Source organism: Cygnus olor, chromosome 3 (genome assembly GCF_009769625.2).
Source record: "Cygnus olor isolate bCygOlo1 chromosome 3, bCygOlo1.pri.v2, whole genome shotgun sequence".
Classification (NCBI taxonomy): Eukaryota; Metazoa; Chordata; class Aves; order Anseriformes; family Anatidae; genus Cygnus; species Cygnus olor.
The window spans coordinates 73,489,125-73,504,665 of NC_049171.1; the positions used below are offsets into that span (position 1 = coordinate 73,489,125).

Consider the following 15,541-nt stretch of genomic DNA (forward strand, 5'->3'; position numbering starts at 1 on the left):
GACAAACCTGCCTGTTCAGGTCTGCCTGTCAAAGAAACAGCATCCTACTCTACAAAACATAGTACACACCACAACTCCATTGTACATCTCTTGTCCAGGTGCTTTATCCACAAGAGCACTGACACACCTGTTGATGAGTGTTATTAAAGAGGCAGCAAGGTACAAACACACATGGGATATCTTTTGCTGCCATTCCCAAATGTTTCAAAATCATGAGTCAGATCTCACCATCCCTTACACTGGAAGACTAGCTGAAATAATGTTCATGAAAATGCCAAACAAATGTGTTCGCTGCCATGCATTTTATTGGTTCTATGTTTTTGAACCCTCTGAAGTCACTCAGGTTAAATTTTAAGTATTTTGTTTTTTATAGCTACAAGCAATAGAAAATTCTGCCGATGTTCCCATCCATTCAGTTACAGGAGTCAGTTACAGAAAGTGGGGAATTACAGGGAATTGTAAGAGAGGCACCTTCATGATGCTTCTGACACATTTCTGCCAAAGTATGCTGACCTGCCTTTCCAGAATTTAGAATTATGGTCATTAAGTTCTGCATGAGGGATTTGGGGTCAGGAGGTGCTAAGAGATAAAGGAGAACTGCATTCTTGTCCACAGGAACAGTGCCAAAGTTTCTGTGTTTTCTGCTCAGTGCTGTCAGGGCACTGAACTAGCTGATATGTTTGTGTCCCTGTGGTCAGAGATCTGCCATCCATGGGGACTGTGAACTAGAAAGGGAGAGGAGGTCTGGGTTGAGAGCCAGAACAGTGAGCCATGGAGGGATTCCCCATCCTTGGCGTGAGTAGCACCTGGGAGAAAAAAGGGCACAGCCACCCACTGCCCTCAGCGGTGTCCGAGTGATTCCTGTGGTGTCAGGGCAGTAAAGAGTGTAAAGGGGAGTAAAGATGTGACAGGAGAGGCTGCTGTGTGCAGGGACCGTGCTTACAGGCTTAGGAGAGGCTGAGCGTGAGGATGGGCTCTGGGCACGTGTCCGCACATGGACTTGGAGATGCAGCTCCTGAGGGGGCAGTTCAGAGACTATCAGCTGTGAGCACTTGAGGTGACGACAGGCTGGCGCCATCTTCTCATACCTGTTGGGGCAGGAGTGCTCTCTGCCCTGGCTTATAGTTGGGGTGAGCTAACATGTCTCCTGACAGCAATGTGTGACCTCTCATGAACAACATGTTCCTTACAGATAGATTTACATTACGAGAGCAAAGCAAAAGGCCTGCAAGTGTTTTAACAGCACAGAACCAGTGAATCCCTCCTCCCACCTCCAGCCCTCCACAATTTTCTGGGTCTGCAGAAAAAAGCATTGCTGTTTTTCTCTTCTGCTCCACTTTTGTATGCTTTGGACCTGTAGAAATACATGAGCCTTGGATGGTGACTGAGAGGGCTGTGTGGGGGCAGTGGGGCATGCTGTCTGGTAGAGCAAGGGCCCTTCCTAAGCTGTGCCATGCAATTAAAGCCACAGCCTCCAATATAAAGTCTTCAGAAGGGGTTATCTGGGCCCACGGTGCTTGGAAGAGCTGCTTAAGATGTGTATCTGCTTAAGATGAGTATTTTAGGCACTTATTGAGGACTGAAATACAGACTGAATTTTCAGTGGGAACCTGCTAGGAGCTCAGCATTGCCTAAAGTTAGGTTCTTCTTTATCTGCAGGGTTGCCAGTACTGTCCATGCTGCTGGGTTGTGGCTCTGCAGGACCCATCTGGGAAAGGAGGTTCAACCATGTGTCTTCTTCTGAGCCCTCATATCTCACAGTACCTCCATTCCCAAGGTGCTCATGTCTACATTTTTATCTCTGGTTCAAAGTCTTCATTTGCTTCTTGCTCCCATAAGGGGATTATTGTCCTCTTCTGCATTGTCTCTTTTGTTACAGAAAGCTTTGGTAGCTTCAGTTTGAGATTTGTACCTTTCAGCCCCAAGAGCTAGGGCTTTTGGACCCTCCAGGAGTCTGGCCTTGAATCCTGCTACATGTCGGGGTGCCAGAAATGTTCTGGAGGTGCAGCCACCAACTCCTCAGTGTCTCACTGCTTCAGTGCATTTGGCTGTGCTCTTTGGTAGCCTTCACTTGGTGCTCTGACACCAGAGTTCTGATACTAATCGCGCTGTTTCCTGGGAACATTGCTTAGATTCTTCTCTCACTGATACAAAACCTTTTATTCTGTAAAGCGGTGCATTTTCCAAGCCTCTGTAGCAAGAGTCATCATGCTCCAGCCATAGATTCATGGGCAGAAAATGCCAGTGGGATGCCCTGGCTGAAACAGCTGCTCATACCAGTGTGTCAGTTCAGAACATACAGATGGAAAATGCTGTTTTTTTCCCCCCATTGATCACTGTCCAAAACATCTGAGGCTCCAACAGACGAGCCAGAAGGGAGCAAAGTTGCCATTCCCACAGCTTTGGTACTTTCTATCACATCTTAATTTCTTCAAAGGTGTCCACACTGCACTGCAGGCTTGGAGCTGTGTCCTTGCTGGCCCCTCACCAGAGGCCTGCTCTGCCTAGGGGTGGCTGCACAGACTTGCAGGCCTTGGTTCAGCTCAGGTGTAGGCACAGACAGGTTTCTCCAAGCCTAGGGGTCCATTCATCCTTCAGCTCTGCCTTTTTAATTTTTTTTTTCTTTCCCTGTTGCTGCTGCAGGTGGCTTGAGTATCTCATGCAGCTCTTCTGTTTTAGGCAGATAAAGACATCTGTAACTGTCAATATCTAGCGGCTCTGTCCCTCTGCCATTTTTCTTTTGTTGTTTTACACGGACTTTTACAAGCAGCTCACTCTCAAATTTCCGGCAGAATGAATCATGTCGGCAGAGGCCATGAATCTGTTTCCCATTCAAAGTCAGGGGAAGGCTCTGTAGGTGCTGGGGCTGCTGAGGACAACACAGTCACAATTAGGCCAAACAGCTATGGTAACCCACTTATGGGTGCTTTCCCTTGGAAATCGCCCCCACAACTAGGCCCTGCCGGACATGTCCTTGACAGGTCACTGAGGTGGGAAGGTCACAAGCATGCGCCGCGGCGCGGCGTTGGTGCCAAGTGCCTTCTGTTCAAACCCCTTCAGCTCGCAGCTGCTCACGTGGTGGGCCTGGCTGGCTGCGCAGCCAGGAAGGCTTGATGATGAGAAATGGTCTGTCGGCGGCAGCAGGCTCGCGGCAGCACAGACGTGTTGTCTGCAGAAAGAGGAGAGGAGCGAGGGGAGGCGGGGAGAGAGGAGCCGCCGGCGGGAGGTGAGGATAGGGGGAGTGGAGGTCGGAGGAAGCGTGGGCTTGGAAGCAGGATCAGAATGTAATGCTGCTGCTCTGCAATTTCATTTTATTTTATTTCTTAAGTATAAAGGCAGATAAAGCTGGCAGGTTCTAACGTGGGCAAGTGTCCAGAAACTCCCTCCAACGTGGGTAACTTATCTGTGTCCGTTCCGCCACCCACTCCCCGCCACCATCGCTCACTGGGGCACCCGGAGAGTGCTGTGGCGGCCTTGGGTCACTCGCTCCTCAGCTGCCAGGGCATGAACAGAGGCTGCTGTTTGTTGGGACTTGGAGTAAACTGGAGAAGGATCAGTGGGTCCTTGCCTGGCCACTGACCAAATCAAAGTCTCACTTCAGTGTGGGAAGCTTCAGAGTGGGTTTTAAGTACTGAATATTTGTCACTGACTTTGCAGGCTCCATTGCTCTTACCCCTATCTTCCTCACTTGCTCGCACTGTGCATGCAGAGGCAGGGAGGGATGATAATGGACTTGCTGTTGTACTTGCTGTTCCCATAACAAACGGCAGGATCCTGACATAAATTGTTTGAACATGTAACACTGTTCTTACTTCTTAACGATAAGGGCTTAGGAACTGTCCTTTTCCAAAATGAAAGAAATGAACCAATGTTATCTCTTTGTTTTAAAAAATGATCCTTGTGACTGCAACAACAAAAAGCCATTACAATGATCCTTATAGGTCCAGCAAGCTTTTATGGGAGAGATTTTCCACTCACCAAGCCTGGCTTTGTTCCCGTTTTCTCTCCCTCTTCCCAGCCTGCGTGGCTCAAGCTTTCTAGGGCAGCTCGTGCTCCTAGGTACATCTGAACGGAACAAGGAGGCCCTAGAGGATGTGTCGGAGGTCAGACCTGGAGGAAGAAGTAGCTCCTTTGGTTGCTGTGTCTAAAGCCAAGTGCTCGAGATCTTGATCCAACCCCAAGTGCATCCATCATCAATTATATATCTGTACTCAGTGTTTACACAGCTTTCTTGTTTAGCATGAAATATTTACTTTGAGGCTCTGCATCTGCTGCTAAGCCCAACGTGACTGTCTATTGCTTGTGCTGAGGAGATAAAATTCCACCGTAACCCTTTGGTGCTACAGCACAAATCTATTAGGTGGCTGTTGCTGGGCTCATGCCAAACCATGGTGACCAGCCTGCTGACTCTTGCCTGGGCTAGTGAACACAGTAAGGGTACTTGTAGATTTTAAAATTTTCAAGTAAAAATAAAACAAAACAAAACACCTCTATTATCATGTATTTAATAGATTTATGTTTATGTAGGTAGTAGGGAGAAATTAAAAAAAAAAAGGGTTCAAGTGGCATACACGGACACATGCCTGTGCAGACACATGTGCAGGTTCGCACTCGTGGGCCTGAAGTAAAAAGAAGTGATCAAGAAGTTTCTTTATTGCCATCTCAAGACACAACTCAAGCTCTTAGAGGTGGTTTTATGATCTCTGGAACAGAAGGACTGGAAATTTAACCCATTTGATTTCTGCATAACTCTCCTGCCTTAAACATGCATATGTAGGTTAATGCACGCACCTATTAACTCTCCCACTGTCAAGTGCTGTTAGTCTATCTGCTTAACGCCCCGCTGGGAAGGAGATGAATGGGCTCCTCCAGATGCCATCTTGATGCTGCTTTTTTTAGTTCAGCCCCGGAAGATGCAGATCTTAGATGGCTCTCCTGGAGCTGTGGGTGGTTGTGCAAAGCACTCCATGGGCATACTGTCTCACCTTATATTTCCAGTTTAATGATACCCATGCAATTCTTAGATATATTAAGTGAAAATAATGTCTTTCCCAAAGTACATAAGCATATCTGCTCTCCATGTTGCTGGTGGGCAAAACAAGCTGCTGAGTGCTTCATTGGACTAGGCTGAGCCTCCCAGCAGGCCCAATGCAGGAGCGTGAATTGGCTCCTCACTTGTAACAGCTGCCCATCAGCCCAGAGCCCAATCCACCAGGCCACAGCTGAAACTAAGAGTGGGCATGGGCAGACAAGAGAAGGGGAAGCTGTGTGGAAGAGAAGAATAAGACACATGAAAGCAAAGCCCTCATCTGTCTCCAGAGGCATTGTGACCACTAAGTGAAAGACTATGAATAAGCTTCCTTTAATGCATTCCTTATCAGGTACTCGGCATGGCTGCATCTCAGTGATGTGTTTCCCAGCTCAAGACAGCAGGGAGGTGTTTGGCATTAGGATGCTGGGTGTAGGAAAAAGCAAGTTGATTTACTTAGCCCTTTGGGTGAAGCATACTGGGAGCATTTTTTATTGTCCAGGCAGGAATTAATATTAATGCATTAATTACTCTTTTCCTTTGGAGGCATCACAAAGTTGGCCTATGCAAAGAGGAACAGGGTGGGGGAAGAGGAGAAAGAAAGAGCTATGGCTAGAGGCATTGCAGACTTGAGGCGCAGCTGAGCGATGAGGAGTGGGAGATGCTGAGCAGGCTCAGGCCACACACAAAGGCTGCACTTCTTGTGTCTCCCTGACTGTGGAGAAAGACAAACCTTGAAAGGGCTGCAGTTCAAAGGAAATTTATTCTCTTCCTCTCACACCTGTGTGTGATCACCATGAAACTATGGGATCAGTGTCATCTTCCAGAAGAAATCTCCTGTTGGCAAAGAGAAGTGGATTTTCTTTGGCCCCATACTGAATTGCTGGGGATGCTGCATTCCTACTGCTGAGCCAGGTAGTCATGTAGGGACAGAGAAAAGGGTGGGAAGTCTGGCTGCCAGAAACCAGCTGCTGGAGCAGGTCCACCTCCCATACTCAAGAAGCAAGCCCATTTCTGAGGTACCACCCACGTGTGGAGACCAGCTCTTGTGGGATGGAAGCTCTTCCAAAATGTAATTGGCTTCTGCAGTACTGGGGTGTTTCTGCTTCATATGGTTCATTTCTGAGCTCCTATTGACAAAATATCCAAAATGGAGATGAGCAGGCTGTGGGCTGAGGTTCAGTGCAGGGTTGTTCGATACAGCTAAGGGTGGTTTGGTGGTGGGTGGTGAGAGGAAGGGAGCGAGGTGCTGCGTCCTGGACCAGACCTGACTCGTGGTCTGCAGTGGGGAAGAAGGAGAGCAGTGCTGCCTGCCAGCCCTGCTTTGGATGCCTTCAGGGTCTGCAGGGCCCTGTCTGGAACTCAGAGCTGCTGTGGATCTAGTCCCTCGCAGCCCAGGGAGGCGAGGACCTGGGGACATCCACCTGTGCAGATGAGATGGCGCCTCTGTGTGCCTGGCTTGCATCCAAGCTCCTTAGAGCAGCTGCAGCAGGGTGGAATATGTGGCTGCACTGGCATGGTGCTGGGCTGCTGCATCTCTCTTCTAGCATGTGAAGCCCCATCTGTGCCTCCTGGCTGGCTGATCTGGGGGATGGCATGGGAGGAGGGGAGCCCAGCAGGTCTGCCTGAGCAGGACATCCTTGCCTGTGCTGATGCACGATGCCTGCTCTGGATGTCTGGCAGGGAGCCTGCTGACATTTAGGAGAGAGGGGAGCATCCTTATGCCCCTGTAGAATCCCATGTCCATGCAGCTGCCCCATTTCCAGGCTGGGGAAGGCTGGATAAGTATGGCTGGACTGAGCTGTGGCATCCAAACCAGGGGGCTGTGCTCCCAGGAGTGCTGCTGTGTGCTTTCCACTGTGGTCACTGCTGGGAACTGTGTGTGTCTTCCAGCAGGCATGAAGCGATGTGATGCCAGCCATCACATGCCACTGGTCCTTCCTCTTCTCCCCAGAAGGAGCAGTCTGGACAGGGAGTCTGGGTTTTGCCTCTTACAGAAAGACATTTGAAGGCATGCATGCATGTGCCCTTGAGGATGCACACTTAGATGAGGCAAAATGAGAACTGTGCCTTTTGTGTGGAGCTGGAGAGGGGCAAACCTCAAAGCAGCCCTTCTCTGGGGCTGGGTTTTGTGACAGCTCTGCCCCTGTCCCCTTTCTGTGGTGGGTTTCTGACCATCCATCTGTTCTGCAGGCGGTGAGCACAAACATGGGCCGGCTTTTATTTGGTTTGCACGGTGGATTTTGCTGTTTTCTGGGGGTGGGAATGCCGCCTGCTCTGAGGCAGCTGCACCTCCCTGCCCCAGCTGCCACAGCTCAGCTTTGCCTCAAAACACATTCTTGTGCTGGGTGCAGTGCCTCTGTGCTCTCGGATGGAGATTGGCTTTTATCTGCCTCTGTCTGCACGGCATCTGCTTCCTTCTGCCTTTTTAATCCTCTGCATTTTCCATAACCTAAAATAAACCAGTAACAAATCTGGGATGCGATTCTCCAGCCAAGGGGACAGATCTGGGGCTGTGGCATTTTGTACCTACTGTGGTTTCTGCAGCAGTCCTTTTTTCTTTTTTTCCTTCATTACACAGAAGACCTGTGAGAAATGTATTCTTATGTCAGTAGCATTCAAAGGCAAAAAGAAAACCTGCCAAAGAGAGCCTTAAAAGTCTGACATATCATTCAGAGGAGAATTTTCACTAGAATCATGCCGGAATTTTTCCAATAAATAAATTCTACAGACTTTTAAGGGAGAGCTCTTAGATTAACGGAAATATTACTTAAATTAAAATTCATCCCATTAAGCCATCAATTCCATTGTCATTGCAACATCATGTGTTTAATTTTAACGATGTGCACAAATAAAAAGGAAGCAATGCAAGAAAGCTATTTGTTTTATTGTGCCAGGAGCTGAGTATGGGCTGCTGTGGAAAGTTAAATGCAAGACAGAGTGGGCACAAGGCAGGATCAACAGAGATGTTGTTAAAATGCACTTGCAGAAAGTGTATTGCACTGTACTGAGTATGGAAATGCTAAGAAACATACTTTGGCTTGTATTTTCTATTTTCAATAAGCTGTGGTGTGTGGTGGTTGTTTTTTGTGTTTTGCTTTTTTCCCCACACTTTCAATGATTTTAGGAGGAGGCCTTAAGCAGCTTCCAGGCTCTGTCGCTTTGTTTCTGGAGCCTCATGTTGAGGAGAACTGATCCCTGACCCCAGCTGGGACATGTCCCAGCTCACTGTTGTGCCAAAGAAACAGTAGGCAGCTTGGAGGGGAGCTGCCAAATTGAAACCATGTCTTGAGCTCTCCACACTTACAAAATGTGCTCTCGCAAGAGCAGATTTCATGCCACCTGCATCAGGACCTTCATCTTCCAACCAGGCTGGACAACCCGAGTGTCAGCACTCTGGGCGTTTCAGAGACTCTGCTTCCCATCTGCAGAGGGATGGGTGGGTGAGTGAATGAGGGGGGAAAAAGCTAACTGGCTTCAACTTCTTCTGCCTTTTGGTATGATTCATGCTAGACTGGAGTGGGGGAAGGTGGACAAGAAGGTTCCCACATTTTCCGGTGTGTCACTACTCAGCAGGCCACAGGGCTCTTGCTTAGGATGGACATGAGGTCAGCTGAGCTCCCACTTTTGGTGGTTTTCTTCTTAAGGCACCAAGTCTCTGCCCTCTGGGAGTCACCACAGGTGTAGAGCCCACTGCTCATGCCTTGGCAGACAGCAGGAGCAGTCCTGTGCGGAGATGGGTCCCCAACAGACAGGACTGTGCCGCCCTTGGACGGGGTGGGCCTTGGCAGCAGAGGCTAGCCCATGTGAGAGCTGCCACACCACAACCATGGTGCTGCACCCCCTGAGAGTCTGCTGGGGCTTCTCGTGACAACTTCTGTGCTGCAGTACCCTGGGATGCCTTCTGGCTATTTCCCATTTCACTTTGAAGTGCTTGGCCCTCCTTTTGGCATCCAGGGTCAGAGAGTGCTAGGGATTTACCCTGAACTCTCTCTGTAATATAAGGTGGGCTGCCAACCCAGGGGGCACACTCCAACACTTATAGTACTGCTTATAAAGAAAAAAAAAGTTCGTGTCTGGGGGGTTTATGTGGGCTTAAGAAGGGTTTCAAGGCAGCATGTAGATGCGGCTAGCTGCAGTGAAGCTACTTGGTGACTCACTTCATGCTTAAGCTCAGACTGAAGCAGGTTATTCAGCCGAGCAAGCCACCACAGAGGTTGAAAGGCGAGAGGGATCACTGCCCATTGATATCTTCCACATTTGTGTCAACACCAGCTCTCAGGATAGCAGCTCCAGTAGCAGCGACGTAGGTGACAGAGACCTCCTGCTGCTCAGAAGACAAACCAGCCACTGGTCTGCCGACACACGAGCCCTGTTGTGGGAAGTGCTCCACCCTGTGGGAAGGAGTGAGCCGGTTTGGCTGGCTCTTGGGGCAGGTTCTTCTTTCTGCCTTTGAGCTTTAGTGAAGGTGAAAGGGTCTTTGGGTGGGAGGGCCACTTCCCCGTGGAAGGCCACACATTGTGCAAGGCCTGGCCTTAGTCACCACTGGTCCTGGGAAGGTTTGACCTGAAGCTCGTTCCTTCATTGCTAACTTCTTGATTTGTGCAGCAGCTTGTTGGAAAAGGTAGTGTGTTGGGTTTCATGCCCTTATGGGGCTTTGGGAATGACTTCTTGGAAGAGGAGAAATGACTCAATTTGAAGTTTGAGGTGGCCTTAAGTGAACAGAAAACCCAAGTAGGTCACTGGTGCATCCCTGGGTTTCTCATGCGCTCTTAGGCTTTGCTATGCAAAATGAACAGTGCTTTTCTTGCTGAGGCTAAGAATACCTTCCAGGCCAAGTTCCAAGGGCAAGCCTCCTCCATCTATATGAATTAACTGTCTTCAGCACAAATTTGAAGGAGTGCAAATGCATCGTTGTTAGAGCATGTTTTGGGAACAGCTTCAGGAGCACTGAGCGTATTGTTACTTGCAATGAGGCAGGGTTCCCAGACATTTCACTGAAATTGCTGTTTAGGCTCAGTTACCACAGTGGCTAAAAAGTCTCTCCTTTGTTTCCAGGTTACTTCTTTGCCATAGAACAATTATTTATTTTTCACCAGCAGCACAAGATACATTTTCCTTGGATTCCCTTGAGTGTTTTGTGCTTGTGGTCAGTGAAAGAAAAGTTCAGTGACTCTGACTGCTACGTGTTGCCACGGCTTCTTTTTCACAGCTGGATTTCTCAGGGTCCTGAGGTAGGGATGGGATTTCATTCAGGGGCACTGGAGTTCATGACCAGTGGGTTCTGTTCCCTTGTTGTTGTTGTTGCCTTTAGCTAAAGGCCCTTCTCTGCATTCCTGCTGAATTGTTCCTGTTTTCATCTCTGCCTCTTGCTCCCCTTCAGCCCTCAGTCTTGGTTCAAAGGGACCTTAAACCAGGGTGACTTCATACCTGGTGCAACCCAGGGACAACTCACTCCTGGGGAAAGAACAGGCAGTTTGTACATTCCCATCATCACCATCAGTCCACTGGTGAATTGAGTCCCTTCTTTTTTTTTTTATCATAATCTTTTCTTCCCATGGTCCCACCTTTTGGTCACCGTTTGCCATACTTGTAGCTAAAGGCCTGCTTATATGCCCATATTGGTACATGCAGACTGTTTCTCACCTGAGAAATGGGCATGATGATTCTCCCATGCCTCCTAGGGGCATGCTGAAGAAAAACACGTTAAGTTATCCTGACCTCCTATCTTTATGATTATTGTGTGTAGTCAATGCACATAAACTGGATGGGCATATGTAGCAAAGCCACATAAGATGTTAAGGTGGTCCTCCTGGCTACGTGACAGCTCCTCATTAACAAATGCTCAGTGGTCACTTCGACTGGAGACTAGGGGCAGAGCCTGCATTTCCCTGATACCCCTGGAGAGACCGTACCTCTTGAGAGCAGGGAAATCTCTCCTGGGGGGGCTGAAGTCCCATGGGGAGCAGTCGGACTCCATCCAGTGCATCTATGTAGCGGTCACTTATAATCATTTCTAATCTAATGAGAGTAATAAGAAGGCATGGAGTCCAGCAGAGATTTATTGGTCTGAGGGGATACCACTGACAGAGACAAAGCAAGGGACGTTTCCCAGAAATAAATGCTGACATTTATGGAAACATAGAGTGTATGTCCACATCTATTTTGAGTGTTCGCGTGAGAGCTACCTGGTAAGCCTCCATTATGGGTATATTTCCTAAAGGGTAATAAGTTTTTCTCTTAAGCTAATATTCTAAAGGGATGGATTAAATTAAAGGTTCATTTAAAAACTATTTCTTTTCTCCTGGAAGGTGAATAATAGTTTTCACTTGCACTGCTGCAGCCCTTCATAACATGTTTTATTTGCATATATAATTTGGTTACCTGGCATTACTTCAAACTTAATATTATTCATTTTTGGTGAGTAAAGAACAATCTGGGCCCTGATCCTTTACATTAATCTCATAAATTAATCACACTGGATAAAATCTTGTCCTCATTGATGTTGACAGCAAAACTGCCATGGATGTCATTTGGGCCAGGGTTTCACCTGCTCCTCGTGTGCTTAAACACACACCTGAGTCCCTATTTTACTGACATGCTGTGTGCTAGGGCTCTCCTTGTGTTCAGCCAGCAACTCCTATCCTCCAATAGTGATGTGAAGACCTCAGGAGACAGTCTGTTGAAAAATCAAAGGCCTATTGCAAAAATACTGAGCTGTTTTTCACCTTCCAGGAGCTGAACAAGTTAAAGGAGTGAAATCCTGGCTGCCCACACCACTTGCATGTGATGGTTACTCAGGGTCAGTGTTTCCCCACGCAGCTGAGCAGGGATTGATTTTTTTTTTTTTTTTTTGTGTGTGTGTGTTTGAATAGGTCTATCTCTCAGCAACAGAGAGAAAGACGTTATAAACATGGGAAAATCTGATATGGAAAAGCTGGCAAGGGAAAATGTTCATATTTTTTAGGACTAATATATATGCATGTTTCTAGTGAATGATATATTATATATCTCATAAAAACTGTATTAAAACATATCAGGATTGTGAAGTGAAATATTGGGCTATGGATGGATGGTGTTCGCTGACGGAATAAATATCCTTCATGGTTGGCTTGGGTTCATTTTATCTCTTTATTTTTGACTCTCACTATTCAGTAGGGGGTTTCAGGCTTCCTACTCTCTGCAGAGGATCAGTCATTTTCTCCCTGTGGTATTCTCAGCAGAGCATCTTCATCCTCTGCATATTCACAGCTGACTGGGTGCACTGAAGTGCTCTTATTCTTTTTGTTTCCTGAAAAACTTGGTAGAGAGAAAAATCAGAAAGAGGGTCAACTAACTGGGCAGGTCCCTATAGGAAACTTGAGGACTTTGTTTTTGTTGAAATTGCTTGGTGCTTCACGATGTTAATCTTTTCCACCTGGTAAGTTAGCCAGATACAAGAGATCATGGTTAGTTTTTACTGAAAGGAGATTATTTTTTTTTAAATGCAGGTTAGGCTTATTTACAAAAACATACAAATCCTGACCACAGACAGAGTCAAAGAGCGAGTGACTTTGCACCCAGATTCCTGCCAGCACTGTTTTTCTTTTTTCTTTTTTTTTTTTTTGGTCTTTGCTGGGCATAAATTCCCTGTTTTTGTTTCCCGTTTTTATGTTTTTGTTTTTGTTTTTCCTTCCCTGGACTATCGCCATTCTGCTGCAGACACAAAGCAATAACCAGATAAGCTCTTCGCTTTACACCTGCATTTATGTGCTTGCGTTTAGGATGGAAGCTGGGCTGAGTCCTTCCCAAAGGTTGTGCGAAGGGCAGCAACTGCATCCGAATGGCAGGAGTCTCCGCGCTCAAAGCAGAGATCATCTTCCCTGCACCGCCTGGCTACTCTGCAAATTAATCTTTGGACGCCTGAAGATGGGCACCCAGAAAATGAGGTACGGCCAGTGGCGGTGTGTGACAAATTTAGATTAGGAGTAATCTGTCACAGCCAGGGATGGTATCCACTTCTGAACTCGCTGGCAAGAAATACTCATTGACATTAGTGGGAGCACAATGGGGGCCCAGCTTGCCCACAGTTACTATATTAAATGACCCGTAACTCAAAAGGTCTTGGATGAAATTTATTATTCTGCACCCAGCACATCAGTTTGCAGTGACATTTAGCTGAAGACAAACTCTGGAGAAGTGATAAGCTAGTGGAAAGCAGGCAAAAAAAAAAAAAAGTAAAAATAAATTAAGTCTAGTTAATTTTATTAATGGCTTGTGGCTTAAATAGCTGTGGGTAATTTCTTCTGATTCTGCAGAAATAGCCAAATAGAAGGATTTGCAGATTCCACAGAATTTCCAAAACAAAACAAGTACTAGGAAGATTTTATTATGGAAACTATTTTCACTGTTCAGTAAAGAGAAAGTCTTCCTATTTCTTGTCGTTGATGTAGGTCTTTCATTGACAGACCTTACCAGTGGTCTGTTGCTCTGATGGTGGTGGTAGTGAAGGTCCCCCTCTTCTATCTCTATGTACATGTACGTGCTGACATGTGAAATTTCTTCTTTCAACACCGTTCTATTGCTTCTTCAGTTTGGAAATTAAAATGAAAAGTGCATTCACTCCTTAATACAGAAAGAAAAATGGAAATGTTGTTTTAAAATATTTAAAGTGGTTACAATAGCAATCAGCACAAAGGGAATTTGGTTCATTTTTTTAAAAGCAGACCCACAATGGCAGGTGAATTGCAGGCCTTTGCACTTGGATCCAGTCTCCCTTTGCATTTTAATGAGATTTCATGGTTCTTTCATTCATTTATGGTAATGAATCAAATTATGCTTTAAAAAGTTAGATATGAAGACAAGAGATGCTGCTTGTTTAAAAGTATTTTGCATAAATGCAGCGCCTTTTAATTTTGAGTAATGCCAGTGATTGATAATGTAGTCTAAAAGCAAATAAAATGCTGGCATATCCTCTGCAAGCTTTTCTTCTGTTGATAAATATCGTTGCTGCCACAGATAAGCGCATCTTTGTCCGACTTTGTCCAGCTGCGTGCAGTAGTATAGAGCAATCCTTTTATTATTTGGGCTGATAAAAGTACTGAATGTATAGGCCAGCTATTTATAATTCTTAGCAACCTGGTACAGATTTCTGAATGTTGCATAAACATATGAGGACAGGGCAAAGAGATTTGGATAGTCTGATGATCAAAATCAGTATGTATGGGAGCACTTCTTGTGCTGCATTTTGGTGTGTGTATTTTTTTTTCCCTAGCCTGAATCTAGCTAATGCTTCAGAAGTGTATATAAGTAATAACTAAGATACTCCTTCACAACTGCAAATGGCAACCGTGTAAGGACGGTATCAAAAACCTCACACTCTCCAGACAGTGGCCTGGGAGGCATGCACCCTCTGAGCCCCCCAAAATAATAGAGCCAGCCCACCTATGTAGGTTGGACCAAGACACAAGCACTGGTGGCAGGGCAATGCTGCAGTGTCTTGATGCCAGAGACCTACTAACTAAGAAAAAGCTGAAGGTCTGGATGTGCTGCCATGGCAGGGGGCTGGAGTGTACGTCTTTTGATTAAAAAGCAAGTGTTGCTTGTGGTAGCCCATAAATACAGCACTCGGCATCTCTCACCCTCCCGGTAGACCTAGATACTGGGAAGTTTTAACTCCATTTTAATACGGATATATATCCCTGACTGAAATAATAATATTTATGCAGGGTAGTTTTTTCAAGAGGCTTACTGGACATGAAAACAAGTTCCTGGCTTTTCCCCTTTCATGGAAGAGAGCTGAAGATCAGATTTACAACGTTTCAAGCTGCATTCTGTGCTCATTTACACAGCTGTAATCTTGAGTTATGCCACCCAGGACAAGGAATTGCTCCAGACTTACAGGGATATAGCTGACAGCAGAATTTAGCTTGGGGTTGCCAAAGCTAGATAGAGAAGGAGCTGTGAGGGTGGAATTTGGTGCTCTTGAAGTAGCTTGTGTATGTTCAAGGAATGCAAGAGCCCCAAGATTTATTAGTAGTGTTGCAGAGCATTATTGAAATTAGGCTTAATTATCTGTGTAATTTGCTGGAACCAGCATTTTAGCATTTTTGATCAAGTATATGCCATTAATTTTAAATAGAGATATACCAGGCTGCTCTCAGAAACTGAAATAAAAAGTTTTAAAGAAGAAAGTCCACAATTTCTAAACAGCTTATTCCAGAAACTTTGAAGGCTGTTGTCGGAGGAGTCCCTCTCTCCCTTTCACAAGCAAACAGTCCATCTGCAGTTTATCCATATGGAAGAAAGTTCACATCATCCCAGAGGGTTATTCCAGCATGCAGGGAAAGGAAACTTCTCCTCATTCCCAGGCTCGCCGAGCCCAGCCAGCCCTCTCCCTCCAGCCCCGCTGACACCACCCGGGCACGGCGCTGACCCTCCTTGCAGGAAGGTGCAGAAGCTGGGGGCTGTGAGCTGTAACTCAGCCAGCCCTTTGCAGGCTCCTGCTCACCCCCATGCCCACATGAGCTTCAT

General features: G+C 46.5%; 1 long non-coding RNA gene across 1 annotated transcript in view; it reads left to right on the forward strand.

The window, feature by feature from the left end:
* LOC121068149 overlaps positions 1–15,541 on the forward strand; it is a 38,782-nt gene that overhangs the window by 5,839 nt on the left and 17,402 nt on the right. The window contains exon 3 of the long non-coding RNA XR_005818660.1: positions 12,793–12,957. This is a non-coding gene — a long non-coding RNA (uncharacterized LOC121068149). The remainder of the gene's footprint in view (positions 1–12,792; positions 12,958–15,541) is intronic.